This window comes from Hylobates moloch, unplaced genomic scaffold, assembly GCF_009828535.3.
Source record: "Hylobates moloch isolate HMO894 unplaced genomic scaffold, HMol_V3 SCAFFOLD_4, whole genome shotgun sequence".
NCBI lineage: Eukaryota > Metazoa > Chordata > Mammalia > Primates > Hylobatidae > Hylobates > Hylobates moloch.
In genome coordinates this window covers 135,416,264-135,443,603 of record NW_026652279.1, presented here as the reverse complement: position 1 = coordinate 135,443,603, position 27,340 = coordinate 135,416,264, and the positions used below count along the sequence as shown (strand labels likewise).

The following is a 27,340-nucleotide window of genomic DNA, read 5'->3' as shown; positions in this document are numbered from 1 at the left end:
TGGAGGCAGGACAAGAAGAAAGAGGTTCAAAAGAAAGATGTTAGAAAAGTAAAAATTGGTCAGGCTGGAAAGGAAAGGAGGAGGGAGGAGTAATTAAGTTATTAAACATCCACTATGGCCATCATACACTAGATGCTTTTACCTACACTCCTCCATCTAAATCATGACAACACTACCAGATAAGCAGTAGTATCTCTATTTTGCAGATGAGGAAAGTGTGCCTCTCTGAAGTTAAGCAATTTGCCCAACGTTACATAGAAGGAAATTGAAGGAGCTTGTATTCCAGCCCAATTTTGTCAGGGGACAGAGCCTATGCCAACCTCTATTTTAAGCAAGGGGAGCCAGCAGGGGCCTTTAATCAGGAAAGGAGCTCATCAAAACAATTTTTGAAAGAAAAATAAGGAGATAAAATATGAGATGATGGATTGGAGGGAGGTGCAGCTGGGGCTTGGGAGATAAATTGGAGGTTATTACTGCTTTGCAGGGGAAAAATGAGGAAGGCCTCAGCTGAGGCAGCGCCTGTGGGGATGAAGAAGAGAGAAACATTTCTTAAACTCAAAATGGCTTGGTTACCAATGGGATGTGAATATACCTCAAAACAAAATCTCTTAACACAGTTACAATAGAATGTATGTGGAAGAGGCCAGGCACAGTGGTTCACACCTGTAATCTCATCACTTTGGGAGGCCGAGGCGGGTGGATCACGAGGTCAGCAGATTGAGACCATGGTGGCCAACATGGTGAAACCCTGTCTTTACTAAAAATACAAAAATTAGCCGGGTATGGTGGCGCGTGTCTGTAATCCCAGCTACTCAGGAGACTGAGGCAGGAGAATCACTTGAACCTGGGAGGCTGAGGTTGCAGTGAGCCGAGATCGCACCACTGCACTCCAGCCTGGTGACAGACCAAGACTCTGTCTAAAAAAAAAAAGAATAGTAAATGACCTCCTTAAAAATTATCTTATTAATTTGGGGGATTAGAAAGCCAAACATGTGACATTATGTCATCTAAACCAGTGCTTCACTTAATGGGTCCGATGTACACGATTTGGGTACCTAAAAGCCCTGACTTCCCTACTACACAATCGATGCATGTAACAAAATTGCACTTGTACCCAATAAAGTCATACAAATAAAAATAAAAATAAACTCCTGCTACTCAAAGTGTGGTTCACAGACCAGCCCGTGGCTTCATCTAGAAGTTTTTGGCAATGCCAAATCTCATGCCCTGCTCCCGGCATTCTGGAAAAATGTGTATTATTTTAATAAGGTCCCTTTGATGGTTGAGTGATTGTAGATGCTTTAAAGTTTAAGAAGCACTAATCTAAGAGAACTAACATTGAGGGTAGTGGAGGAGTAAGAGGTGAGAGGAGATAGCCAATTTTCTTTAAAAATGGGCTCTACATTCAGAATTTCAATCATGACTCTATACACTTTTAAGAGCATTCTGGTTAGCACTAATTTTATTTCATATGACTTTTACCATGTTCAGAAGTTTCTAGAAGAAGAAGCAGCCACAGGTGCTAACATGGCCAATATATAAAAGGCAGATGCTCCTTCAAATGCAGTGTTTTATAAAAGACTGCCAAAATCCAAGCTATAAGTGAATGATTAGGTGGCATTTGAAATGCTCGTTTGGAATGTCAGCAGGGATAATGCTTACGTAAGCTGGATGCCTTCTTATATTGTCCTTCAGTTACTGGGGAAAATAGAAATCCAGAAGAGAGTCTATTTTATCACTACGATGGACTGAGAAAGAGAACAGAAAGATCTTAAAATATTCTGTGACACTTCCATCAGTTCATTTCATACATATGCATATTAATATGTGTGTAGGTGTGTGTAATGTTGAGAATGTCTGGAATTCTTGAATTTACTATTATTTCCTGCATTTACTAATCTGATCTCCAATTCTCATTTTTTCAAAGTCCCTCGATTGTACCCAACAATTCATGAGAATCACAGCCAACATGAACAGGTTTTGAGAGAATTTGAAGAGGGAAAAAATAGTAGACCTCAGAAAGGATACACCAGCTAAAAATCTTCACCCAGGATTTTCCCTGGAATCTCTTCTGGCCCAGCTTCCCACACCTCATCTACCCTAATGAGCACTGGTACCCTTCGGGTAAAGAATACTAAAACTGTATATTCTCATTGTCTTAACATCTCATTCATATAATGTGATGGGTAAATTGAAATATTTCCTCTTGGCTCAATAAGAAAAGCTCATACACATTCTCAGCTTTGGTATGAGACAGGGGTGTTCAGATCCCCTTTCTGGCCATTGCACCTATGTGCCTGTTGTACCCCTGTCCTGAAGAACTTCAGAGTTCCTATTGCTGTCTTCATTAATGCTCATTAACAATGATTTTTAGGAATCTGCTATGTCCAAGCACATTTCTAGGCTCCGGGTTCAGGAGCGAACAAAGATGCTACTCACATGGACCTGACATTCAAGAGAGCAAAACAGATAATAAACAAATTAAAAATACAACATAAAATCATCTCTAGTGGCAATGGAAAAGCATAACATGGTGTTATGGGAAAGAGAGTCATAGGAAAGCCATTTCAGGCAGGGTGTTAAGTCAGATTTCTCTTGTTAATATTTGAACTGAGACCTGAAGAAAGTGACGAAGGTACACTTGGGAGGGGAAGCAATCCAGGCAAGGGGAGCTGCAAAGTCAAGTCCTCTAGCCAAAACACACTAGGCTTGTTTGGGAAGTCGCAAGAAGGTCAGTATGGCTGGGATAGAGTATAGGAGAAAAAGTGTGACGAGAAATGATCAGTAAGGAGACAGGTCATATAGATTCTTGAAGGACCTTAAGGACATAACAAAGTTAAAACCACAAACATACAAAAAAAGAAAAAAGAAAGAAAGAAAAAGAAATCCTTTCATTTACTGAGATAGGCACTATGCTAACAAAACATATATACTTTATTCAGTCTAATTCTCACAATCTTCCCATCCCATGCCTGGGTATCATCATTATCCTTCAAGAGAACTGAAGCTTAGATAGATTAAATATAATGATCAAGGTTGCAAAGCTACTGATTGTTGGAGTTGGGATTTGAACTCAGGTCTCTCTGACAGCAAAGGCCCTTGTACTCAACACCACGCTGTTACTACAGAGAGATCTCTTGAATCAAAATTCACATGCCCTTTGTTGGTGGAAATACCAGTAAGTTGAAGTACAGTGGATACGGCTCTAGGTCCTTCTAACTTTAATAGAATAGTAGTCTATTCTCTACTTTTTACTGCAATTAAACTTAACTTTGGTCTCATTTCCCATGCTGTTAACACAGTGAGCATCTCGTTGAATGTCCAATGTCTACAATAATATTGTAAAGCATTTATTTAAAGTATAAAATAATCAAATTGTGTAACATCCAGCTAACCTGTGATCAGACTCTGCAGACAATAAGTTCTGATACACAGCTGAGAAGACATTTTGATTTCAAAAATAGTTGATATTAGCAACTGAATTTGAGGTATGGATGCCCAAAATATCTGGTGCTTTCTACCTCTTCCTAATTTACATCATCTTTGCTGATTTGTGTGCCTGCTTTTCCAGATTTGTCTCACTAAGGTGTATATACATATATACATATCCAGTCAGGGAGGTCTATTCCATATATAAGTCATCCTTTCTCATCTCATTCTCCTACACACTAACACTTTCTAGTCTTTCTCTGCCAGTAAAAATCAAGTTGCTCCTTTAATGCCCTGCCCTTCTCACTGGAGCATTTAATATACAGCCCTGCCTGTGGACTGGATTAACCTTCGCCATATATGTTCTGCTTCGCCAACTGACAATGAACAGCCTGACCTTGTCGTCTATATCTCTGAGGATGTGACTTTGCCCAGAGAGCCATGCTTGGGGCCTCACTTGCCACCATAGATGATGAGACTTTTGAGCTTCAGCTTAAGATCACTACCAACATTTCTTCCTGGCCTCCCAATCACACTTGCATCTCATGCTGACCAGAATATTTATTTGAATGTTTCAGTTAGTTGAGTAATTCCTAACTCATACACAACTGATTTATCTGTCAGCTTCATTATAAGGTAGTGTAGTTTTCAAACCTATTTATAGGAGTTTTCTCAGAAAAGCCTAGGAATCTGAGTGACCTGAAGCACACATTTAATGGCACAAAAACCTAACTGATTTAAAAATAAAACCTACTTAGGGCAAAAATAAACCAGGTAGGTTTTCCTTCCTCCAATGCCCCGTGTCCTAGAAACTGGTAAATTTTAGATCAAGTTCTTTTTAAGAAAGCTCTGCTCGCTGGGGCAAAAAATTGTTGCTGTAGAATAAGTGGAATAAGTTTGTTTTCAGTTAGGCCAGTGGGACAATATTAAGCTAAGCATACTCTTTCTAGAAACACTTCAGTGAAAGTTCTGTCCAAGTGTTTGTTTGTTCATTTATTTTAACAAAGAACAGACTTTTCCTATGTTGCATTTGCTGTGCAAATGGACCTAGCACCTGATGGCATGTAAATCAGGTATAAATTATAAAGGTTTTTATATTTGTTTTCAGGACAACAATGTTTAAAATACTCTGCCGTCTCCAACAGTTTGTTGAAGTGCAGAAGCTGAAAAAAATCTGGGCTTGTAAAGAAACTGCAGTGCCTAAAACTCTCCAGAAGTACTCAGAATGACAGGGCTCTTAACCAATAATACGTGAGATTCATGGAACACATTGTCACCACTCAGCAAATAATAAGAGGCAGGTATAAGTATGACATCATTGAAATACAGTCTCATTGGCGGTTCCTGTGTGTGCTGGTTACTGCTCTATTTGTGGAAGCAGCAGCCTTATTCAAATTAACCTTTTCACGCAGAGGGGTGGAGGGAGGTAGTGAGTAATATGCTGCAGTCTTTTCCCTGAAGGTGATGTGCTCTCAAATTCGCTTTACATTGCCTTTGAGCAGACAAAATAAAAATAAATTCAGCTGTGGCAGTGTTTCACTGGGATAATAGCTGCTGGAATTAGACCAGGTCAGTGGAAAGGAATGAAAAAGAATCTGTGGCTGAGTTAAAGCAAATTTCTGAATTTTATTCTTGCTTTTATTCTTTCCCCCTTATTATTTCTCCATGTCTCATTCGTGGTCTCAACGGCTGCAGAGACTAAACTTGGTATCCCTCCAATCGGCCATTTGAGAGGCAAATTTCTTTGAATATTAATACCTCTAGCCCATGCTGTCTGGGGGTCTAGCAGACAGGTCAGATTAATGGATGGTTTTCTGGCATTGTAGAAATACTCAGGAGTATGAAGCTGATAAGATAATTTAATCACATTTACTGTAGTCTGTGAGGAACTGTCATCCTGTATCCTGTTACTGTTATATAATATAGGGCCTCCAGCTACATCAATGATACACGAGAGAGCCCACTCAAGTTTTTAACTCTTAGGATTTTGTTTTAACTTATGAGGGCTCCAATGTAAGGTGGCTGTCCTTTAATGATATATCTCTTCCTTTCCTAGTTTAGTTTCTGGGACTTCACACAACTTTGCCTGAATAAAATGCTTTAGGTCTTTGGCCTTATTTTATTTTCTCTCTTTAAACTTCTGTTTCACTGTCTGTTGTCATCTATGAAAATCATTCTATATAGAAGCCATGTAAAATTTTCAATCCTGCTGTAGAGTATATTTGCCTTGGTCATTTCCTGTTTGGGGAATTTATTTACATTTTTTCCCTTCCCTTATTACCTATTTCTACCTCAAAATTTCTCTACATGTCAAAGACAAATAAAATGATGGAAATGACAAAAGAATACAGAATGTTGACTATAAACCTCTCATCTCTGCCATAATATGGAGTTGGGCCAAAATGGCTGTATTTCAGGTAAGAAACAAGTTGCTGCATGCATGTAGCTAAGCTCTCTCTGCTCCAAACTCAAGATTCCTTGTTCCACTATTGCATGTCCTTAAAGAGGTGTTAACCTCTGAGAGCTTAGAGCTTCTCTTACTACTCCACTGAGAGTATTAATAACCATGTCACCACACATTAATGACAATGTCACCAGAACGACATGACATTCTCATTTAGTTACCATCCCATTCCATCTCTCTGTACTTATATGGCTTCTCTAACTTAAAATTCCTTTTAACTGGCTGGACCAAAGGTAGTGAGTTATCTCAATTGGTTGTTTGCAGTCAATTACAGACTGAACTCTTTGTTCTACCCTTTCACCCTTCCTCACTACTGCACTTGACTAGTCTTAAAAAAAATTAGAAAAAATATATAAAAATTCCTTTAAGTTTATCTGGGTGTTGTAGCGGTTGTTAGGTTCTAAATAAAGCTATAAATATTCGGAAAATAGTAGCTTAGATGAGGATGGTTCGGGTACTACGTTTTCATCACTGCTATTCCTTAAAGTGAATAAATAATGCAAGAGAAGTTTGAATGCAGAGGAGCGCCAGGAAGCTTGTTGTCCAGTGAAGAGCAGGTGCTGACTGGGAAGACTGGCAGAACAGAGGCAGGAAGGGTGAAGCTCTACTCCCCTAGTGCTGCGTGACCGGCCCTGCCGCCACCCTGCCAGTTTTCAGCCAAGGATCACTGTTCAGCTCTTTTCTGGGTAGCAGCCAAAATCCCACCAACAAGGTGTCTAGAGCGGCTTTTAGCACAGCTCTCTGTATGCTGCTGAAACCCACCAGTCTAGGCTGCGGAGGCTTCCATATCTTGACTGCTGCTGAAACCCACCAGTCTAGGCTGCGGAGGCTTCCATATCTTGACTCTGCATGGTTCTCTGCCTAATCCTAGCCCTTCCTTTGAAATCAGACTGTTTCCTGCCCTACCTTGGCAAACCACTCCCCACTCTATTGAGAGGAGTGCAGAGGTTGCTGATTTGACCTGGAGCACCACACATTTTCAGCTCATTCTGCCTGAATGCCGCATTGTTCCTGTGCTGAATGAAGTTTTGGAAAATGACTTTCAGATGTTAGAGAGTCCCACTCTGCTGCTGTTTTACCCCATTACCTCGCTTCTCTGCCGTTTATAATCCCATAAAACTCATCGTCTGTGTTTGGCTCTGGACAAAAATGAAAAGACTCATAAATTAGCATCTTAGATGAGCTGGACTGATATAAACTTGAAATGCTTCAGCTTAAGACCACTACCAAATAATTTAATTATTTGCCTTCCACTAGACTTACCTCTTTAGTTTGTCTGTTTGCTTCTTTTGCGGTAACTCTCAAATCCATTGGGTTATTTTAGTCAGTGTCCACAAATTACTGTGACCCTCTTTATCTGAACTCTGATCAGAAAGCCGCCTAGTTCTCCCCAGTTTTTTTTTTCCTTCCCCCCTTCAAACCAGAAAAGTAGCTGCTGAAAGCAGAACAGTTACCATGGCAACCCCTTGGCAGCTTCCTCAGCGAGTAACAGTGTTGATTTCTCTGGGCCGGGTGGGAGGGGGGTGGAGCTCTAAGGAGGTAAAGGAAGGTTACTGTGCACTTAGTTAATATGCAAAACCACTTACGCAGTGCTGGATGAGCAGTGAATAAGTGCAAACAAAGCCATGCTTGATCAGCTAACATGGACTTTGCACACAAGTTGCTCTGTCCAAGGATGCAGATGTTGGCTCAGAAAGAAATTGTGCAATTGGACAGTAGAGGACACAAGAGGTCATACTACAAGAGGTTAAACACTATTTTTATAATGGTTGCTGAATATGGAGGAAATAAACCGAAGCAGGGGTGTAATTGCCTTGCTCCTCTTTGCTTTGTTCAAAGAAAAACATAGCAATCTAAATCACAGGGATGGTGTTTTCCCTGAAAATCTAACATACTGAAGTTCAAGTTTGCATCAATTAAACTCTATGTAAGATAAACCAATATGTTCAGATATAAGCAAGTATAGCATAATTTGGTTTGTGCTTGAACAAAACATACGGCTCAAGTAGCATCTTTCACCTCCCAGTTTTCAGACAAAGAAGCAGCTTAGTCACTTGGGGCTGGGGTTGGGGGTGGATAGAGGTGGATTCTCTCTCTCTCTCTCTCTCTCTCTCTCTCAACTTTGATAGATCCCTGTTTGTTTCTTGGGGCCTGGACAGGTTGGAAATCATTTCTCCGAGAGAGCGCTGGGGAGACTCTGGCACAGGATTCTGCCGACAGAGGTCACCTGCATGAGCAATGAGCAGACGGGCTGCAAGCTGTGGAAGCGGCAGCCAGCCCCTTACCTAGTGGCCTGCAGCTTTGCATGCTAAAGAAGAGGTAGGCTGATGGAAAGCCTGCAGCAGTGAGCGGAGGTCTGCCCAGCAGGTGTCACTAGGGATTTAAAGCTTACCAGACCTTTGGGACCAGGGCTTGGAAAGAGCCATGTAATGATTTATAAAGCTTACTTTAAAATATTTTTGAGAGGCTATATGTGAAATAATTCTGAGGCTGTCTCCTTCAAAGGGACATTAAAATGATAGCTACAGCTTGGTTTAAATGATTTCTGGACTATTCTCTCCAAGGCTCTACCTCCATTTACTGAGTCCCCATTCCAAAAACCAGACAGAGACATAAAACTCATGGAAGGCACACTGAATCCAACCACGATGGGAAAATACATGTGCAAAGCCAAAGCAAGTGCATAAAATTATTATTATGATGAAGATCTCTGCTTACAAAATCAGCCTCCATGTCCTAACACCACAGATGCTGATTTTGTAAGTAATCTCAGGATTAAGATCAGAGTTCACTTTAAAAATGCAAATTCGGCCGGGCGCGGTGGCTCACGCTTGTAATCCCGGGGGATCACGAGGTCAGAGATCGAGCCACGGTGAAACCCCTTCTCTAAAAAAAAAAAAATTAGCCGGGGTATGGGGGGCCCTGTAATTCCCCAGGAGTCCCTGTAAACATGATGTCAGCTTGTATTTCATCAGTGCTAAAAATTTTTTTAACAAACCCATATGAAGGCTATCCCTACTTTTAAAAAAAGACTGCATGGATGGTATTACCTGCCTTCTAATTTATTCACCAAGAATGTGCATATGATAATTTTTTCTAAGAATTACGTTAGAGAAAATTTGTCTCTCCTGAATATGCTTTTTACTGTTTCCCTTTTCATCTTGTCTTCCTGGAAGCTCAATATTTTGAAATGTCATGAATTTCAGTTGCTTCCCTAGCTTAGATTGTCTTGTATAATTTCTCCATCCATCCTATGTTATTTGAATAGTGACATCCTACCTTGTTTTAATCATATTACAGTTTTAACACATTTGTACTTTTATCGGTACTTTTCGTTGTATACATTACCTCACATCCATTTCAGTGTGGCACACCCTCTTAGAAAGAAGAGAAGAAAGGAAAGGAGAGAGAGAAGAGAAAGAGAGAGAAAAAACGGAGGTAAAATGACCCTGTTATCAACATTCAGCATTTTATGATGAATTTGTTCATCATGTTTATCTTCACTTATCCTTTGGAAGACAGAAAGAGTGAGCTAAGAGTAGTGGTTGGGGAGAAGGTAGTCCTAACTTTGTGTGTGCATGGGAGGATTTCTTGTGCCTAAAAAGACAACTTAAGCACTCTGGGCCTGTGAAATACTATAGGAAGAGGTAGGAGAGTAGAAGCTGGAAACAGAGGTATGAGCCTGGGAAAGAAGTGCATTGGCTTCAGGGCTTGGCTGAGAATTATTAGGAAAATGCTTATAGCTCTTTTAGAGCATGTTACAAAGCATGAATAGGTGCACTTTTACCTTGCAATCTCAATAAAATATTTATCAAATAGATGTAATCCTTCCCATTTCACAGATGAAAGAAACTGAGCCTCAGGGATGTTGTCATGTAATCACCTGCCATTGTGTAACAGAATCAGGACTAGAAACCAGGCCTTCTGCTTGCATTTCTGCTGTGGATGGTAACTACAAATGGGGAAGAATGAAAGAAAATCACAGGGAGTATAGGGAAATTATGCAAATAATCCTCTATTTTCTATTCTTTCTCCTGGGGATGCCCCATCACACAATACCACCAAGGATGCTCCCACAAATAAAAACGTCAGTCTGCAGTTATGCAATTGTGGCAGAATTTTATTAAGAGCTTAGGCGGCCATTATATTTCTTTCTGTTTTATGAGAGAAATGATAAATGACTTTAGTAGTATTGATGTCTACAGGCCCATTTTCTAACCGCAACTCTAGCCATTTCTCTAATCGCTTAACTAATATTGTTTTAACGCCAGCTATTGTTATTATGCATTATTAATAAAAGAACACCATTACTATTAATATCACTTATGAAAGATTCTATAAAGAGCTTTGAGACTGCAGATGCAATTAACAAGAAGCCAAATTCTCCACAGTGTCAAAAAAAAAAAAAAATCAGGTAGAGCTGGCTATATTCATTTGATCTTATTTAAATGTTCTAAGGGGTTGTAAGTGAATTTCACATGCCCACAACAAAAACCATGTGCCCTATGAAGATCGATTCATGTAGTTACTTGTCCTCCTCCATACAAGAGAAATTTGATGAGTTAAAAGAAACTTTCATAAACCTCCAATCTCAAGGCCATGACAGTGGAAATTATTAGCTCACAGTTCAAGGAGCTCATGCTTACCCAAAAGGCCCTACTTACAATGGGTGAAAAAAAAAACATATTTACACTTTCAAATAGGATGTGGGATGTTGCATAAGTGAGAATGTTGTCATAATTCTATACCATAGTGTAAATATACTACAATGTCCATAATTCTCATGGACTTCATAGTATATATGAAAGCTGAGAACATGCACAGAAATCCCTCTCACATGTCCTCCCTTCACTGACATTCCCATTGAAAGGCCTTCCTCTCACCTCCAAAGCCACCATTGCCCACCAGGCTTAGAGCCATTGGATCCATCTGTCACTTTGTCAGGGAGCCATGAATTAGAAGCAAGTTGGGCACAGCCAGAAGGAAATGGGCCTTGGCTTCTGACTCTACTACTCCATAAAGGAAGACTGGACTGCCTTCAAGGTGAAGATGTGGCTCTGCACTGTAACGGAGGGATCACCTTAGCAGAGTGAGCCAATTGACTCACCATCCTGAGGAGTCCTGTGTTGCACAAAAATCATCACGCCATTTTACATTTGTTCTTTGAGAAGGAGGCTTATACCACAGTAGCTGAGGATTGCATTCTGAATAACACTCTCATGTCCCCCTTCAAGACTTTTTGTTTCTGAGTCTGTCTTAAGGAATTGAGAACCCCTGATTTTTCACCTGGCATTCAGCCTCACTCTAAGATTAAAAGGCCTGGTCAGCTGGATGAGCTGAGGGCATTAAGGGTGGGTCCACTCCCTATAAGATCATAGCTATACCTGCAAATTTTCAAGGACTCCAAGGAACTTACAAGACTTAAACACACTAGGCCGGGCACGGTGGCTCACGCCTGTAATCCCAGCACTTCGGGAGGCCAAGGCGGGCAGATCACGAGGTCAGGAGATCGAGACCATCCTGGCTAACACGGTGAAACCCCGTCTCTACTAAAAATACAAAAAATTAGCCAGGCGTGGAGGTGGGTGCCTGTAATCCCAGCTATGGGAGGCTGAGGTAGGAGAATGGCGTGAACCCGGGAGGCGGAGCTTGCAGTGAGCCCAGATCCTGTCACTGCACTCCAGCCTGGGTGACAGAGCGAGACTCTATCTTGGGAAAAAAAAAAAAAGACTTATACACACTTATGGATGACACTTTTGCCAAAAGCCTCAGTCTCAGTGAAATAGTAATAATCATGTATTTTTTCTAGAAATGCATAGAGTTTAGTTTTTAAGAGTTCATAATTTCATCTCACACTAGTCAGGTGAGTATCATTATCCTCATTTTAACAGAGGTAGAAACTGAGACACAAGGGCTGAGAGTACAGAAATTTATGGAGTAAGGAATGAAAAATTCTAAATACAGCCCCAATTCCCCTGACTTCCAATCTAATGCTTGGTCTGCCCACTAGTGCATACTCGTTCATTAATTAGGAAAAGCTCAAAATACCTGTAAAGGAGTATCTGCATGGAATGTAGTAGGTATCTTTAGTTTATACCCTGTCTAGATGAATCGATTTTTCTGTTTTATTAACATGAAACTCTTGGGTTATTCCATTGGACTTATTCACATTTTTATGTGTTTTACTATTTTCCAAATTATGGCTCAGCATGTAATAGAAATGGGATTTTTGCAGAAATTTTGGATTATGCTATTAATTTCTTCCTAGTAGTTTTAGTAATCAAAGGAAAGCATCTTACTTGCATTAGAATATTCATGAAGTAAACGTTGAAAATATATAGCAAGTATTAAAACAACATAGTCTGAATTTTTGGAAGACATTTTCAAACTGGCTTAGATGATTTGCTCAGAAAAGACTCTTCGGTGCAGTTTGCAGTCTACATTTCCTCTGGTTTCTCCAAATTGGTAGGTTGTAAACTCATGTGCATATTGTTCATTTTTAAGGTAGAGAAATATTGTGAATTTTATGTCTTTTTTGGACACTTTTTAACGGTCTTGCTAAATCATTACAATATGTCATAAAGAATTGAGACACACTTGTGTTTTGCTACAATAAAATCTATCAACACATTGAAAATCAAAATATGAGCATAGAGAAAATAGAACACTAGGAGGTTAGAATCATAAAATACTTCATGAATCATATAGCCAGTATATAACCAGGGGGGAAACTGAGACTCAGGGAAGTTAAGTGCCTTGCCCTAAGTCACACAGCATTCATTAATAGAACTGAAACCATAATAGAGGTCCCCAACCTCTGAGACCCATCCCTATTTCATTACCCTTTCTATTCAGTTTTGGTTCTTTGGTTCATTTCTATTCCTTGGTTTGCTCTTTCTTCTTCCCTGAAGTTATTATTTCCATATTTCCTTTTCTGCACATGCTGTTGTGCAGTCACCCATAGATCTGAATTTCCATCACACAGCCTCTCAGGAGGTGCATCCCCATCACACTGAGACCATGCTGGTGTGAAAAGATCTTAACATCATCACACTATAGCCCTAGGGAACTTCAGACCATTAACATGCTTCACCCTCTCAGTTCCCACCCCTGCAGGGTGAATCTACAGAAAACACTGAAAATAGTATGTGGTATTAACATAGAGGAAATACACAGATCCAATCGCCAAGATTCATAAACCATGTATGTGGCAAGGAAGAAGACTGGATTTAAAAGTCTTGCAACCAAGGCATCATCTTAATCACATACTACCTGCTTAAGTGTGCAGAATCTTAAGACTGAATTTTCTACTAAGCTGTGAGCTCTGAAGATGAATATTAAATTAGAATTTGGGAAGGAAAGTATGCTCTCCTTCATAGAAAAGCACTTTTATTTTAACATTTAATTATGAAGCTGCCCCACAGAGGAGCCTGGAGCTTGTTGCCACTAGAAACTGAGTCATACTTGCTAGGGCTATGGTCAAATTGCAAGTCCCACTCCCACCTTCCCCTAACCTCCTCCGGTAATTGACTGACCTTACTAAGGTTGACTGAGCTGAACTTTCAGATGATCCCTGGTGTTTGGGGGCTGAGCTGTGCTTCTGAAGGTGCTCCGGAGGAAAAGGATATTATTTGTGAATGCAGAAGGGAGCCCTCTCCGATAAGAATTTCCAAGGAAATCTCCCTTACAGAAGCTAGCAATGTTTAGTAGAAACAATTTTACATCTACCTGAAGAAAATGTCAACAAAGTTTCCATTTATTTCAAACTATTGTGAGAGATATTGAATTATCGTGCAAGAAAAATATCCACCCCACACCCACAGAGAAGATTGCAACAATCTTCCAAAATGGAGAATGTCTTGTAACCAAGCACATAGATCAAAAAATGATTTATGTGAGCCACTGAATTTGTACATATTTTGATGCTGTTCATTCTATAGCCTTATTCCATTACCTTGACAGAAGAAAATGTGTATCTGTTTCTAAACTTAGATTCTAACTGATTTTTAAAATGTATTTATAGCTTTGATATAGTTAAAAGCAATTAATGTACCTTACAATAAAATATATACCCTAGTACTTACTTTATTCCTATTTCTCTAAGCATTGATTTTCTTTGATTAATAACTCTATGCCATATCTAATTTTTAAAAACCTTGCATCCACACTTATCACACCAAAATATTTTAACATTCTTTAAGTCTTAATTCTTATCTCCTCAACGTTTTGCGGGAAAGAGGGACAGGAATAACCTTTCACCTTTGTCTCTGATGACAGTCAGTGCAAAACTACTTCATCATCCCAGCAGGGAAGGCCAATACATTCCCAGCAAGTATAATTTCTACCAGAACAACTCATGAAATCTGGTAAGAAATAGTGTGTGGGCGTCTTAAGATAATACTTTTTAATAGAAATAGAGAAGAGAGTTTTAAAAATCATTCTTTTTAAAATGAGATCTAAAATGGGGAAGATGAAAAGAGAAATGTGCAGAAAAATAAAATACAGCAAAGTATAGATATTATATACAAGACCATGGGAGTTATAAGTCTAGGAGAAGCATAAGAACCCATTAGTAATGGATTACAAATAGTTTTTACCCCACTGTAAAGTGGTTGTGGGAGAGAGTATCAGACATATCAAAAGTAGTGGCTATCTGATTGTGGTTCCAGATAAGGTTAATATGTTCTTGAATTTGTTTTCCTCCCTTTTTCTGTGCCAGTTTTTATGGCACAGTCCTTGGCAAAAAAAAAAGAAAAAAGAAAAAAAAAGATGAGTGTGGTGTAGTTTCTACATACAGTTCGTCATCTGTTAGGGAAAAGGGTAGATAGGAGAGTTCACAAAACAATATTTGCTATGATTTTCATAGGGTGGCTGCAAACCAGAGCTTCTTTCACTGTTAGGTCTGACTCCATCCACGAGGGTACTCCATGAGCGTACTTTCTACCACCAACTTGCAGAAAACTAGAGAATGTGACCAGAGATCATGTTTTGATCCCAAGATGTGTTTCCCCACTGGGTCTCTCATTAGCCTCGCTGACTACCGACAAAGTTGCACAGTTTTCACCACTGTGAGAACAATCTGTGTATAGATGTGTAAATTTCCAGTGTGTATTTTCATATGGCTTAAGGGTAAATCAGGTAATAAGGCAAGCTCACTTCCCTGACCACACCTTTAATCAGAAGTCTAAGGAACAGACTGTTTAACCTGTTTCCAGTGGTTTCAGGGACTTCTGTATTGGGTGTAGCAGGGACAAAACTGGTCATTACACTCTAACCAAAAAGATCATTAGACCATATCAGGTTGCAGTCATGCTTTTGGAAACTTGGACATGTTTCTTAACTTCTCTGAGCAACTGTGTCCTAATGTGCAAAGCAGATATGAGACTGGCTTGCAGCATTGTTGCGAGGATTGGTAACTATTTATATGACAATAGAATTTAATAGATGATAACAATTATTAACATGCTCACCAACCACTCAGGATAAATTTTAAAAGGAAGTTTTGTAAGCCCATTTGCAACCCTAAGGATATCCTACAGAGGCTGCTAACAAGAAATATTACTAAAATCTATTCCTTGTCCCATTGTCCAGACCAAAGGTATTCAACACTTCTGGTCCTCTGTGCTTAAGATAACATTCTTGTGCATCCCTCCGCTCTTAGAGACTTTCACCTTCTCTCATATATTTGCCCAAGACTTAGATCCCCTTTAACTGTGAGAATAAGTCAAAGCTTTTTAACATGGAACTTGAGGGTCCTTAAAATCTCAAATCAAACTAGTTTAGCAACACTTGACAATGTCCATTATGTACTCCGTGCTCTTCTTCTATTGAGTCCACTATGGGACTACCTCCTGATGTGTTTTCTTGTACCACATGTTTTTTGTTCAAGGTAAACTCCCAGACTGACATGTCTTTTACAATTTTGTTCATTGGTTACAGAACTGATGTTCCCATTACTGTGCTTACTGTGCTGATTCAGTTCAACACTTTACTGTGCTGAATTAAGTTTAGCCCTTAATATATTCCTCAAAGAGCACTTATGACTAAAAAAAAAGTCAACAAAATTTCTGTTTATTTCAAACCATTGTGAGAGATACTAAATTGTTGTGCAGGAAAAAAAAATTTTGTTCTTACCCACCAAAGGTTAAACCACACTTTACCAATATGCATGGTTAGTGTTGGGGAGTTACATAACATTTCTTCCATTTAGGGTAGAAGTCATGGAAGTCAGAATGTAAAATACTTTACATTCAGGATAGAAGGCCAAGAGTCTAGCACAAAGATCAGAGCCAAATGCATTACCTTTAGACAGAGCTGTCTAGCATCAACTAAATTAAAGTGCACAGTGGGGCTTCCTACCTCCCATTATGGTTTAATATCCCAGTGCTGTGATGGAAGAGATTCTCCCCCAGGGGATTTTAAGGACAGGTATGTCCAAGAGGAAAAGAATGAGTCTAGAACCTGTTTGGGCAGAGTAATATGACCTAATAGTACATAGATGTGGTCAAAGGATACAGGCTGTCTCCAGTTTCACTAGAGTTGATACTGCCAGAGCTTCTTGGGTAACCATGGGAAAAGATATATTACCTCTTCCTGGCAAAAGTAGCCAAAGTCATCTCCCCACCATGGAAAGCAGTGGGGGGTATCTTCTTATTGAATAAGAGGAGCCAGAGAATCAACATTCCTTAACAGTTCCTTAATTAGTGTTCTTAACAATGACACTAATTATATAACTGGATATTAAAATGAGATCTTTTCTCTGTTTTGGCTGAGGCCTGAAACTAATAGATGCTATATTTCAAAGTGAGATTTGAAAAATATCCCATGGCAGAAAATTAATTTTGCAGCTTCTAAGATAATAGCCCTCTTTAAAAAGTTAGGAAGAGGTGAGAAAAGGTGGGGGGTAGAGATTGAGGAGGATTTTTGGAGACAGCTATTGGAGTGCAATGTGGTCCTCACTCTCTGCCTCAAGTCAAAAGAGAGGGTTTTTAGGAACAAACACAAGGATTTAATATGTGTCCTTGGCTGTTTGGAAGACACTGTGGACTGGTGTCTTGATTCTAGCTTGGAAAACCTAAAATGTAAAACCTGGGCTGACAGGTTCGCTTGTGGAAGAAGGAAAGAGAGTTGTTGCTGAATTGGGATCAGTATGTAGACCAAGAATTTAGATGGAGATAAGGAGAAGGGTATGTCGGTGATGAACGCATGAAAGTTTCCACTGGGCCAGACATGGCCTAATAAGTGAAAAAGCTGTTGTTTCTGGTCATCTTAGATCCTGATCCAGAAAGCTACCTCAAGTAGGAATAGACCTCACCAGAGATAAACTGGCAGCTGTCACCAGATTCCTAGGGCTGAGGGAGCAGGAAATAATCAGCCCAAATAGAAATAGAAATCGTCAGAAATTGGTTGAGGCAAGGGAGGGGATGCAGAGAAAGTTGGGAAGCCAGAGGTGGTGGAGGTCTCAAAGAACTCGTGAGAGCACCTGTAAGAGAACACATCCAGATTAAACACACATCAGAACCAGAGAACAGCACCACCCAACCCACAATAGTAGCAGGCATGTAAGATATAGCTTGCCCCAACCTATCTATCCTCCTACCCTTCTCTCCATCAGCTCTAACCCTGAAGGGAAAAGAAAATTTCACTAATAGGAGCATGTGGAAGGGTAGATGTGCTTGGCAGAGAGGAAGAAGTCAACTACTCTCCATCCTTTGGGCTCAGGCTTCCAACCTGAAATGTGTCGGAGCACCTATGGGAGATGCCTCAACTGGACAGCACGACTGACCTTGTGACATCCTATGAGACAGGACATTCTAATTAGTAAATTGAGAGAGAGTTTTGTGCCCTAAGAACAAATTTTAAAAGTCACAGTTCCTGCCTAAGTTTTCATCCAGGGAAAAGGGAAGGAATAGCCCTATAGAGTTCATTGTAAGAGGCTCCAGGAAATAATCTATAATTGCTTTATGATTACTGCCCCTGAGCCATGTTTATTTCCATATAATACTAACAGTTATTTTCACATGCCTCTCTGCCCACTCTGGTATCCCTGATGGCAGCTACTCTGTCTTATTCATTTTTGTATTCTCAATATCTAGTCTAGCAACTGGCACATGGCATTAAACACTTACTGAATAATACAAAAGGGAATACCGTGACTACCAGGGAAGACATAAAGAGATTTACAAGAGTCTGAATGAGGGAGGAACCACATCCTGTTGGTCAGGTCAAGAAGACTTCACAAACATGGTCAAACACGATATAGGCCATGTGCATTCCACCAGGTACCTATTTAGACCAACAAATTCAAGAAAGATGTAGTAGCAGAAGAGAAAGTGCAGAGATGAGGTGATCCAGTAGCCTGAGAAATGAAAGCAATAGCTACACTGCGAATGGCAATGTGAAGACGTGTATAATATAGTCATTTGATAGTAAAAGAGAATAGAGAGCAAGAGGAGAACCAGATTGAGATTGAATGAGATTTGAAAGGCCAAGGCCATCAGGCTATTGGCAGATCCCAAGACAGAAACAGATGAAGCAGATTCAAGGAGAGTAGACTGAGAAACATACCAGAGGCCCATCAAGGGCACTGCCATGGGCATCATCCAGAAGATCCAGCTAAATCAGTGGACAGCAGTGGGTACCTGAAGTTTATAGAGTCACTTTATTTTCCAGACATGAAAGAACTTTGCTTCTCCAATCATCTTTTGCAAGCAAAAGATAATCAACTCACTCTGAAAGCAGGAGTTAAAGGTAAAACCATGAGAACAAAAGACTAGGTTCAAGTATGGTGAAGAGAACTGAAAGAGAGTGAAAACGGAATAGCCTGACAGATGGGTTTGGCTGAGTCAAACCAACTGGGTTAAATAAGATGAAGAGTTGCCTGTCCTGTATCCTATATAGAAAAACACAAGTCATTTGTAGGAAGGCTTATTAGGAAGACATCTTACCTTTTATAATGCTGGAATCGGGTTAAGATAAATATTAAGGTATCTTCAAACCACAGAATAAGCTTACAAAATAAGAAGAAATGTGCAAAATTTAGATGTGGTAAATTATGAAACTTTACTAAATAAATAAGGCTTCGTTACTGGAAGATGGTATAGTGCATATTTCAATTCCTGTTCAAAATAATGTGCATAATTTATCCAAGCCCCCAAAGTGAATGGAATTTTTAAAATTTGATCATATTACAATTTATATGACTTTGGGTGGCCAAGGTTGAAGGATTGCTTCAGGCCAGGAGTTGAAAATCAGCCTGTACAACATAGCAAGAACCCATCTCTCCAAAAAATTTAGAAATTAGCCAGGCATATCATTATCAGCAAACTAACACAGGAACAGAAAACCAAACACCACATGTTCTCACTCATAAGTGGGAGTTGAACAATGAGAACACACGGACACAGGGAGGGGAACATCACACACTGGGGCCTGTTGGGGAGTAGGGGGCAAGGGGAGGGAGAACATTAGGACAAATCTTAATCCATGCGGGGCTTAAAACCTAGATGACGGTTGATGGGTGCAGCAAACCACCATGGCACATGTATACCTATGTAACAAACCTGCACGTTCTGCACATATATATCCCAGAACTTAAAGTAAAGTAAAAATAAGAAATAAATAAAAGTGGGCTGGGCACGGTGGCCAGGCCTGTAATCCCAACACTTTGGAAGGCCGAGGCGGGCAGATCATGAGGTCAGGAGATCGAGACCATCCTGGCTAACACGGTGAAACTCCATCTCCACTAAAAATACAAGAAATTAGCCAGGCGTGGTGGCAGGTGCCTGTAGTCCCAGCTATTTGGGAGGCTGAGGCAGGAGAATAGTGTGAACCAGGGAGGTGGAGCTTGCAGTGAGCCGAGATGGTGCCACTGCACTACTGACTGGGCTACCGAGAGAGACTCTGTCTCAAAAAAAAAAAAAAAGAAAGAAAACAAATAAATAAATAAAAGTAATAGAGCAAATGAAGAAAAGAAAGAGAGACAGAGAGAAAGAGAGAAAGAAAGAAGGAAGGAAGGAAGGAAGGAAGGAAGGAAGGAAGGAAGGAAGGAAGGAAGGAAGGAAGGGAAAGAAAGAAAGAAAGAAAGAAAGAAAGAAAGAAAGAAAGAAAGAAAGAAAGAAAGAAAGAAAGAAAGAGGAGAAAGAAAGAAAGAGGAGAAAGAAAGAAAGAGGAAGAAAGAAGAAAGAAAGAAAGAAAGAAAGAAAGAAAGAAAGAAAGAGAAAGAAAGAAAGAGGAGAAAGAAAGAAAGAGGAGAAAGAAGAAAGAAAGACAGAAAGAAAGAAAGACAGACAGACAGACAGACAGACAGAAAGAAAGAAAGAAAGAAAGAAAGAAAGAAAGAAAGAAAGAAAGAAAGAAGGAAAGAAAGACAGGCATAATGGTGTGCACCTATAGTCTGATTGCAGGCAACACAGTGAGACCCTGTGTCTAGAAAAAACAACAAAAAAGGTTATATACAAACAAAAATACCCAAAAAGAGGCAGGAAAGTTTTGATAAAAAAGTAGTAACAAGGAATCTGTCCAACTACATTTTAAATATATTTTAAGATACAATAATTAAACCATACTGTATTTACGCAAGCAAAGTGAAAATTCAACACATATATTAACTCTACATAAGAATTTAATAATTTATGCAAGTTGCATTTTTAAAAGCAAGCTTCTATCTCTAGGAAAAATTCTATTATTCAACATGTAATTTGAAAGCAACTAGTTAGACTATAACAGAATATAGAATTATTCTGTTATGATGAAAGTCCGGTCACATGACTTCTTTGCTTAAAACCCTCCAATGGTTCCCCGTATCTCTCAGAGTAAAGGATTCATAGTGACGTTGAAAAGCCTAAATAACGAGACATATTTTCTCCCTGACTTCATTTTGTACTGCTCTGTCCCTCCAATCACTCCGCCTCACACACACTGGCCTCCTTACTGGTCTGCAAACAACACATAAAAGTTCAAATTACAAGGCTTTCATATTTGTGGTTCCCTTTGCTTTGAACAATTTCCCCCAAAATCTGCACATGGCTCTCTCCATATCTCTTTCAGATCTTTGCTCAAATGTCACCTTCTCAGTGGCTTGCTTCACTAATAAAAATATGAAAGTACTAAGAAAGAAAATATAAGTGAGTCTGTAATCTTGGGGTGTAAACAGGCTCCTTAACCAAGACTCACAAATTACTGATTAATAAATTTTACCACATAAAAATTTAAAACATCCAAATATGACAAATGGAATTTAAAAAATTGATGAAGTGGAAGAAATATATTGGTAACATGTGCCAAAGTATAATTTATTTCCTATGAAAAACTATGACATGTAAGAGAAATAACAATGTAACAATGGGTAAAGGAATGGAAAAGAAAATGCTTACACATACATAAAGACAGATCACCAACATACATGAAAACTGTTCAACTTCAATTATTAAAAAAAAAAGAAGTGAAAATAATGAGCCACCAAACTAGCAAAGACAAAAAGAATCGTAATATGCAACATTGGCATGAGTGAGAATAAAGAGACCTCTTTCTTTTTCCCCACACAGCCACCAGATACATAAATAAGTACAGTCTTGGTCAAGAGTAAGTTGGCAATTTAAGTAAAAATATTTAAAATATGCTTACCTTTTGACCCAGGAATTTCACTTCTGAAAATTGGTCGTAAGGAAATAATTAGGAACAGGTGGAAAGATTTAACTACAAAATATAATAAAATGGTAATGTGCGATCTTAGAGGTAATAAGTAATGTAAGAAGAAGCACTGCAATATTTTTCTCTTGTGGATAAGGATAGAGAAAGGAGACGTATGAGCTGATTATATGTAAATAAGCCTTAGGTCTTTTTTTTAAGTGCCATCTGGAAGTGGCAGCTGTATTGCATCTTCACTAAGGCTAGGAGAGGAAGTACTGGGCTTAAGCTTCCACATAGGGATTTAGGTTAAATATAAGAAAAGTATTTCCTTACCAGAAGATTTGTAAACATTGGTATTGAGTGAAGAGGGAGGTGTAATCACATTCCCTGGAAGACTTTCCTGCAGAATAGATTTTTATCAAATTAAGATGATTTTCGGTGCATGCCTCAAGAAGCAGAGTTTGGTGTCTTAAGTTCATGTGCCAGTCTTCTATTTTTAATTACACTATGATGTTTGATCACTGCATTTGTGCATTGTGTGGCATGGGTTCATATTAGAGTAACTGTCACCTCATCTCATTAAAATAATACTTAGAATTATTCTTTATTACCCAGATGAAATAGGTTTCTCAGTAAGAATTAGGGTGGAAGACTGTCTTCAACCCACCAGCTGCCATGCATTACATAATCCTTGTACTATTTGAACTCCTTTGGGTGATCTTGGCTTTTCCCAGAAAGCTGTAAGTCTGAAACCAATTTATCAACTCTCTAAAAAGCCAGAAATATTCCAAGTCCACTTCTCAGTTACCGTAGAAACAAGCTTTCTAGTTTGCATAACTCATTCAGGTTTATTATGATTATTAATTTTATTATGCTATTTTTACTGAGTATTGCAGACTAAGATTACAGCAAATATTAAGCACAATTCTATTAGAGTATAACAGAATTGCACACAACCATTGCAAAGTTCTAATAAAAAGGGAAAACTTCACAAATATGGAAAAAAGATTTGTACATGCTCAAGAAAAAAAAAAGCTGGATATAAAAACTATTACAGGAATAGATTAACATTAAGTCAATTCTAATCATTTTTCAAGGCAGCACAGATACACTTACCAAAGGAAAAAAATGAGCCCAAGGAGAAAAGAATATAAATTGCTTATATGGAAATTAGAAGGGATATTACTGTATTATTTACAGCTTAAAGAATCACATTTTCATATTCAATAAACTTCAAATATCCTCATTTTTCAAACAAACAAAATCTGGCATTGTTTCTGTAGTTGCATCATAACTATATGCCACAAAATAAGGAATTCTGTAATGACTTCTTCGCGATTATTTCTATGTTTAGATTTTTCCGAACAGGAAAGGAAAAACTAAAATGAGCACTATTTGAAAGGATACTGGTAGAGCGCACCCCTACCAAAAGGAAAAGAAGACGGCATTTGTGGTTTCCACAGCCCGTTGGACCCAGTTTGCTTAATTTATTTTAAAGCAATGTAGTTTCTCCTTAAGTCCTTGCCTTTACAGCTAGTCTATTCTTTTTAAGCTTTTACTTTATTCCTTGGACACAACCTGGTTTATCTCACTCAGAATACCAGGTATCTAGCATACCAAGGTCTTTTCTGTCTACAAATCAGACCCCTCCTTGGCTTCAGGAAAATGATACTTCTTGAGTTTCCTAAACTCCAACCTGAAAATATTCTTTAGATCACTCACTTTCCCTTCTAGACGTATAGGCTTCTTCTAAGTATTTAAGATTTTACTTTTCAAAATTTCCTTTATTCCTGCCTCCCTAGTGGATGAAGAATTTATTCTTGTTTTTTTCAGCTCTTTATTATCGTATTCTATAAATGTTCCATGGCGTTCGGCCTAGTCCCCTCCTAGGTAAGGGTTACCACCTGACACTGATCCTCCCTTCCATAACTTCAAACCTAATGTCTGAAGTCTTATCTAAGGCCCTCTTGGGTAGCCATATTCTCTTCTCAAAGACTTTAATATGACAACTATCATACAGCTTGTAACATTTAAGTTTGACTCAGTAGCACTGAGGATTCTCAATCTATACAATTATTTTTAAGTTTTGCTATACCAACTTCTCAGATATTTTAACTTTGATCTTCAATGACAATCCAAGAAAGTGACTATCACAGGAATTTCCAAGAAAGGAACATCAGGGGAGTCTTAACTTTATTCCACATGTATGTTTAGCCTTTATACATATAAATACTTACTAAATTGACCATTAATCTTGAAATCAGCTGTTAAATTGGTAGAAGTATAAGTCCAAGACTAGAGAGCAATTTATTTGACAAAAGTAATTATAAGTAGCACATTAGAAGTTAAAGAAAACAATGTGCCAGTTTTCTTTACAACCCTGATTTTTATTTATAATGGCAATATGTACAGCAAAAAATAAATAAGTAATAAACTATGTTGTCAGACTCCCTTGCAGCTAGGGCTGGTCAAGAAATGCAATTTTTGCCAATAAGATTGCAAATACAAGTCACTGAAGGAGTTTTCAGAAAGTTTTTTATAAAAAGCTGACTCCACTGGCATGAGTTCTTTGCCCCTTGCCCTTCACCCTTCTTGCTAGCTAGTGTCTGGTCACCATACCCACGGGGCAAAGAGCGATCTTGAAATCATGAGGAAGACAACAAACATTTGAAGGGAAAGAGAAGCCTGGATCTCTGATGACCTTGTGTATACCATACCTGACTTGCCTACCTTCACACTTTTGTTATGTGAGAGAAAAATTGATCCCTTTTTATGCCACTGTATTTAGTGTTTCCTGTGGCTAGTAGTCCAATATATCTTTAACTGATAGATATAGTTGGCAAAAAGCTGGATAGAAAATGTTTAATAAACAAACAAATATATTTTAGGAAGATGTGTTTATCATTGAGAAAGTGACTTTCTTTTGAAGTAAAAATTAAAGTATTACAGATGCAACACAGTCATTCTTTTTTTAAGAGGCTCTTCTGCCTTACAAATGTCTTCCGCTATGAAATAAAAATTGTCCTACCATTTTTCACTTTTTTACTGTCTATTGGTCATAAGTTTGCTTAAAGAAGGAGAGAAAATTAGGAGATTAGAGACCTCATATTAATGTCCAAGGCTTATTCTTAGTTTCTACTAATGCTTAAGCATAGTTGCCCTTTTTCTCCTTAAGCTTTATGTTGACTGCAGACAACAGAAAATTACTCTAATTTAGCAGTCCCGAACCTTTTTGACACCAGGGACTGGTTTTGTGGAAGACAATTTTTCCACAGATGTGGTGGGAGGGATGGTTTCGGGATGAAACTGTTCCACCTCAGACCATCAGGCATTAGTTAAGATTCTCATAAGGAATGCTCAGCCTAGATTTTTCACATGTGCAGCTCACAATAGGGTTTGTGCTCTTATGAGAATCTAATGCCACTGCTGATCTGACAGGAGGCGGAGCTCAGGCAGTAATGCACACTCACCCACCGCTCACCTCCTTCTGTTCTCCCCAGTTCCTAAAAGGCCATGAACCAGTACCAGCCTGGGGGTTGAGGACTGCTGTCCTAACTAACCTAGGCAAAAAGGGAATTTACTGGAATATCAAGTGGCTCACAGAATTGACAGGAAAGCCAAACCCAATGCAAGTCTAACCCTAACTACCCAGGGTGAGGTCAAATCTCACAGATTAAGTGCATAGTCCATGACACTCCCCTGACTTCAGATACCAGCCCCAAGCTCCAGGGTTCCCAGGCTACCTGCACATCTACCCAACCAGCTACAATTTTGGAGATTCCCACTACACACTCAATAATTTGCTCACAGAACAAGTCACAGAACTCAGCAAAGTGTTATGATCAATTTTTTATTATAAAGGTTACAAAGCTGTACAGCTAAATGAAGAGATGTGTATTGATGGGCAAGGTTTACGAGGTCCCAAACACAAAGTTTTCCAAACACAAAGCTTCCATATCCTCAGGATGCTTCATGCCTGTAGCACACCGATGTGTGATTACCAATCAGGGAAGTTCACTCAGGCTTTCAGTGTCCACAGCTTTTATTGAGGTTTCTCTATGTAGCATCATTGGTTAAATCATCAGCCATATGACACAATTAAATCTCCAGCTCCTTTTACCTCATTGGAGGTTAGGAGGTTGGGCTGATACCATATTGTGCAAAACCCTAACCCTCTATTCATCTGACTGGTCTTTTTGACATGGCCAGCCCAATCCTGAGTCATCTCATTAGTATAAATGACCTAGCAGTCTGCCATGAATCACCTTGTTAGCATACACTGTCAGGTGTGATCTGAATGGCTCATCATGAAAAAAAAGACGCTCCTATTACTCAGATAATTCCAAGGGTTTGGAGGCTCCCCCTAGTAAACAGGACAAAGGCCAACCAAGTTTTATGTTATACAACACTGAAGAACCAGGCTCAGGGAATTAGTAGGAACCAGGATTACAGTTAGGACCTCTCCACTGGAATGGTTGTCTTAGGACATAACTGCCACCTCCAAAGACTTCCCTGAAACTCTCCACTGAGATTACCACAAACAACAGATAGCACTGTTTACACTGAATACCAACAACACTAATGTCACCTCAAAATGACTAGATATTGTCTAGATTCTTTGTGTCACTTCTCCCATATTCAAAATCCCTGGCATGAGCGGCTCATTATCCAAATTTAGACCATGCACACACACACTAGCTCAAGAGAAAGACGAACGTTTATACCACGTGGACTTCTAAGGTGGAAGTAAGGATCTTGCTTTAAATAATAGAATTCCTATCACATAGGAACTTGAGTTCTTGGGCAGCAAAAATATAACAAATACCCCTAAACTATAACTCTTTCACTAATTAAAATCTGTATATGTCCTTCTCTCAAAAATATGTTTCTGCCAAACATAATGATATCATCTCTTGTATAATCAAAACACATTTTTTTTTACTCCTGCCACAAGGAGACCATCCAGAGTTCCATTATATACAAATCTAAATACATGTCTTGGCTCTTTAGTTACAATCTATTCTTCTCTAATTTTGCCTCCATCACACATAAATATTGTTCAGCCTGTGAACTCAATATGCTCTATATGAAATAGTGGTGTAAATAAGCAGGAAATAAAAGGTAGATTAGTTAAATATGTAACTATATACAAAGAGAGAGAGAGATAGAGCAAGTAAAATAATATACAAGTGACTACACTTCTTGTTTATGAAAAATCACGAAGACAAATATGCCTTCCCCATTCCTTCATTTCATGTCCCCTTTGCCATCAGCCAGCACAAAAGCTGGTTGAATAACATTATCTCTGGGATAATCCAAACCTTTATTTCTGAGAATTGTAAGTCTTAGATGATCCTACTGTATATGACTAAAGTCATCTTTAAGGCATTTTTAACTTATTGCCATACTTGGCAATGCAAAGATCTTACCCAGCCCCACTTTTGTCTCAGTTGATTCTGTCCGTTCTCCTTTCTGCCTCCACTGTGAACTAGCAACTCTATTTTTCTTCAGTGTCAGGATTAATCACCCCAGACAGCACTATAATCCCTCTTTTTAGTATATTCAACTCATGGTGAAGAACCTAAAAAGACCAAATAGCTGTCTCAGCTTCCAACTCAAAAGAACACTTGTTACAATGCCTGGTAGATGCATTCATCTCTTGTTTACTAAATCCTCTAAGCCAGAAGTGTTTGGAGTTAGCACAATTTCTAGGGCCCATTATGAGCTGTAACCTGAAAAGCATCAAATTTTCTATCATCCTTCTTCTCCAGACTCACATATTATCTATCTCTGAGAGAAATCATTCCATATACTGCT

The 27,340-nt window shown here is 38.9% G+C and overlaps 1 protein-coding gene and 1 long non-coding RNA gene across 2 annotated transcripts in view; one reads left to right on the top strand and one right to left on the bottom strand.

Moving 5' to 3' along the window:
• LOC116467347 (uncharacterized) overlaps positions 1-7,267 on the bottom strand; it is a 118,037-nt gene extending 110,770 nt beyond the window's left edge. Inside the window, exon 1 of the long non-coding RNA XR_004247769.2 lies at positions 7,157-7,267. This is a non-coding gene — a long non-coding RNA (uncharacterized LOC116467347). The remainder of the gene's footprint in view (positions 1-7,156) is intronic.
• The window catches only part of KLF12 (KLF transcription factor 12), a 632,776-nt gene that overhangs the window by 10,711 nt on the left and 594,725 nt on the right, over positions 1-27,340 (top strand). The window lies entirely within an intron of this gene.